This window comes from Wasmannia auropunctata, unplaced genomic scaffold, assembly GCF_000956235.1.
Source record: "Wasmannia auropunctata unplaced genomic scaffold, wasmannia.A_1.0 LD336106.1, whole genome shotgun sequence".
NCBI classification, from domain to species: domain Eukaryota; kingdom Metazoa; phylum Arthropoda; class Insecta; order Hymenoptera; family Formicidae; genus Wasmannia; species Wasmannia auropunctata.
This window is the reverse complement of record NW_012026784.1, coordinates 9,784,522-9,789,460: the sequence shown is the minus strand read 5'-3', so window position 1 is coordinate 9,789,460 and position 4,939 is coordinate 9,784,522.

Sequence of the window (4,939 nt, the reverse complement as noted above, 5' to 3'; positions counted from 1 at the left end):
ACAAGAGGTTCAAAGCAAATTAATAAAATGCACGCGTTCTAAATTCGGGCCTCCCGGAGATTTCGGTCTCGTTTCGACAATGCAGTTGCCGGTCCGGCAAAAAGGGGCGCGAACCCGCGCCTTGTGACGACGGCGTGACGCTGCTCCGCCGCAGCGGACTGCGGCGCCACAATATTTAAATGTTTTTTATGTTACCTTTTACTTAATATAAAAAATAATAAGAGAAAAGAAAATTTGCTTCACCAACTGGCTGTTAGATATAAGTATTTATCTTTTTCGCTTGAATTCTATACTTTTACATACCCTATAATTGCTGATTGAACAAGAACGCTTGATAGGGAACCATTTGAAATTAAATCTGCTTTAAGTTTCAGATTATTGTATTGTTTCCATGTTCCAGTTACTGCCTTACAAAAAGCAGTATAATGGCCAATGCCGTTTTTTATTTCGGATAAAACAAAATGTACGAGACCGATTAGAACATATTTGATATTTTTTATTACAATGGAGTGCGGTATTTCAGATAAAGATATTTCAGATGATTTATGCGAAAATCCGAGATCTGTTTGAGTCATACTAATAAAAGGATGTTCTGTATCAATTAATAGATGTGTACCTGGCTCTCTAGATTCACATCCATAATCTTTGCAAGAATTACAGTAAACTTTCTTGTTTTTTTTTTAAATATTGATTATTTCTCTAAACCGGTTTTCAGCCCTTCGGTTAATATTGGCTGTGAATCAATTTGTAGAATTGGTTTAATTATCTTAGAGCTAATTTTATATTTTTTACAATTAATCTCGTTAATTGTACTTGGAATGTTATGTAATAATTTTAAAATTAAGCTCGATATATTATATGAACTATCAAATGTAATTGTAAGGGGCTTGTCAAGAGCCTTAGACAAGCAAAGTGCTCTTTTAATGTACCACTTGTTTGTAATTTTGTTCTTTGCATAGTCAGTAACTAAATGAAAAAATTCAAAATCGGAATATTCTGCTTCCACCCATTTTTGATATACAATATAATCCGAGTACCCACTGGCGATAAGTTCAATGAATGAATCAAATGGGCAGGTATTCATAACTTGAACCTTTACCTTTTCAATCTTTACAGCGGCGAGTAAATTACCATTTTGTATTATCATATCCTTTTGTTTTTGTTGTCGAGGACGATTGTGCACTAAAGTAACATTAGGACAAGCCTGTAAATATTTTCCTCTTTTAGACGGTGTACTTTTATCATGCTTACTAATCTGTATTTTTTTTTATTCTGTCCGCGCCAGTTCTCTTCTTCCTGTAAATGTCGCTCTGCAAATTCTCAACTATCACTTATATTTGCTGTTAATTCTATCGCTTCTGTCATAGAAGAAGACAATCAAAACTTTTGTCGGCTTTAGATATTTTCAAAGAAATTTCACGTACACTTAAAGCCGTATTATAAGCAGCACGTTGAATTTTACACGTTGCTGTAATCGAACGAACATGTTTTATAATGAATTTATCGATCCTAAAAGGTTTACCATCGTCGCACAGTATAATGTTCTTGATTTCATTAATATATGATTCAGATCTCGCTGAAGATGCTGTAGTATAATTTGTCTTGCTGCATTCAGACATAACATTTGTCCATAAAACATAATAACGACACAATCGCATAAAAGATTTTGCAAATTCTGGAGCGTAATAGGGATTGGGTCGTATTAATGTGCGTGTTTTTTCAACTATTAATTTAGCGTTATCATATATTTTTGTTAATTATAAATAATTATCATTAAACTCAAGACATCAAGAAAGTCTTCAATAGATTCTGTAGAAATATTCACATCATCATTACTTTCTGCATTTAACTCTATTGAAAATGTTTGAATTACGTTTAAAAGGAAAGTTTCTTGTATATCACAATCACTTCCATTATCATTACATTCACTGAGACAAACTATAAGAACGACTAACATCATTTTTTCAAAATCTGAATTGTATTTGCAAGTAGTCATAAGACCAATACATCGGACATAAAAATCTTTAATGCGCAGAGGCTTATTATTAAAACACTTCCACTTCGTAATTGCTTTTATTATATGAGCTATATCCACACGAATGTAGTACTTTATTGAGGTCTGATTATTTTTGTTGGAAAGATGATGTAGACAGTAGTTTACATCATCTTTTACATATGTTTTCAAACTACATTCATTAAAGGCTAAGGAAACTCCATTTAGTAAAGCTAACGAAAAATCAGTTACAGTTTCGGATGGTACAGGAGCTCCGAATCGCAGCCATTCTTTTAAAAAATAAGATATAGCATTTGCGTCATGTTTTTCTAAAAGAATCTGAAAAACAGTAAATATTCTTTCTGCAGTTGGGACAACAGTCTGATATAAGAAAATTGCATTAGATTGACTATTATGTCTTTAATTTGCAGACTATTGACCCAGTGGCGTCGATTAATAAAGGTACTTTAGTTTTCGTAATGTCTTTATACAAATCAATTTGCATTGGCGACCAGTACATACAATAAAATTTGTCCAGTGCTATTTTTTGTATTGTGCTTGCAAATTCTACATTATATTTCATTCTTTGTAATGACATAAGAGAATCGGAAACTTTGTATAGCCCTAAATTTATCCTTAGCTTCTTGACGGTCTTTTCTAAGAACATAGCTACTATATAAATGACTAGGTTCTGAATCTCCATAATTTCTGTTGCTTTACAACGCCAATTAGCAGCCTTTGTAGAAAGTAATTCTTGTCCAACTTTCTGTCTTTTTAATCCTTTAAGCATACGTTTTCTATCTTGGGGAACCCCTCGAGTATCTATCGTTTTCACGGAAATTTTAATACCGTGACCAGGAATAGGCATTTTTAAACAATATCCTTTAAATGTTGTTCCACATTCTTTGCATTTACCAAATATTTCTAGAAATATGCGATTTTCACGATCGAATATTTTTGCTCTCTTAAAAGAATATGCGCAAGGTAATTTACATTTTTCCCAGCATGCTTTCTGTATAACATCCGTCCAGCCCTGTTTTAACACGCTATAACGACGTTTATTATTGTATTGGCCTTTCTCTTTGTAAACGATAGAAACAGGCACAATGCTATTCCATGAAGTATCATCTATATCTAAATCAAATAATAAATCTGGACAATTATAATTATCTTTGCAGATTCCACTAACATTGCTACTTGCGATGCTTTCAACAGATCGATCGACTGAATCGTCTTCCGATTTATTTACACTTACTTCATTTATATCTGCTATTATATTCATTTGTTGTTTAATTTTAGTTAATACACCATTTCTGTCTTTTTATACATGCAGGAATAAAGTATCACGTTTAATTTTATTTTTTAATAATTCACAAACATTGTCCCAAACTTTGTTAGAGCGTGGCTTAAGTGTCCCTTTTGCATCTTAAAAAATCTCTGCTTGTGTGAGAGCATCAATAATCTCATTTGTGGTGACAGCGGCTGTTCGTGGCATTTTTAAATACGTGAAATATAATTGTTTCTAAACCTGGACAAATAAATTGCAAAAGTAAATTTGTTTTTATAATGTAGAAGAAACTATTTTATTATCGCAAGGCGTATAACATATAAGACAAAAAAAAAAGAAAAAAGGAAAAGCTGTGCAGTCAGTTCAGCTATGCGATTCGCTAATGGACCTTCGTCAGTCGAAAGCTGCACAAAACGTAAGCAGCGTAAAGACAACGCGTTGTACAATATGAAGATGCATCGGACGACTCTGATAGATTGAAGTAAATCCCATCTCTATCCAATGCCAGACTGTAGCATGAGACCACGTGACAGTATCAAGCATACGCGGATAAAGCTCTGGAGTACTTTGGAATGCGTTACCTAACCTATCCCCTCTATACACTGTAAGCACGTTGTCGTATCTCAATTTTGTGTTAGTGCCATCTAGTTATGCCAAAGCGGACACGCCTCACTATCTGTAGTAGTGGAGGGGTAATGCACACAAGTGAAAACCACGCTCAACGCTTTAATCATTTTTGGGCAATAAAATACAAAAATATTTTTGTAAATAATAATAATGACTATTGAGGAAACGATTTATAGACCAGAGTGAAGACAACCTTTCTCTCAAAATTCAATTGCGTACAACTTTCAAACTAGAAGAGGGCAAACAAAAATTTAAACGGAACATTGGTGGGCAAACGATGGGCAAACGTTGCCCACAAATATCCCATTTGAATTTTTGTTTGCCCCCCTCTGGTTCAAAAGTTATACGCAAATCAATTTTGGAGGGAGAGCCAACTTCACACTAGCCCCCCCAATATTAAAAAATTCAAAATTTTCTTTATACGTTTGCCCATCGTTTGCCCACCAATTTGAGAGAAAGTGAGAAGTTGGCCCTCCAAAAATTGATTTGCGTATAACTTTCGAACTAGAGGGGGGCAAACAAAAATTCAAACGGGACATTGGTGGGCAAACGATGGGCAAACGTATGCCACAAGAAAATTTTGGATTTTTTAATATTGGGGGGCTAGTGTGAAGTTGGCCCCCCAAAAATTGATTTGCGTATAACTTTTGAACTAGAGGGGGGCAAACAAAAATTCAAACGGGGCATTGGTGGGCAAACGATGGGCAAACGTATGCCACAAAAAAATTTTAGATTTTTTAATATTGGGGGGCTAACTTAACACAGGTGAGGGATACCGCGTCGGCGATGCGAGTGTCGCGGGGAAGATGGATACCGCGCGCTCGCCGCCGCCACCGCGCTCGCCGCCGCCGCCGCCGCCGCCGCCGCCGCCGCCGCCGCTCACGGGCCCGCCGTCCCACCCCACGCTTATCGCTCCCGTTGCGCACGTTCGCGAAGAGGAAGAAGAGAATAAAGAAAATATTATGATTAAAATACTAAAAAAATATTTATTTTAAAAGTTATGATTTATTATATAAATGATTTATTATATA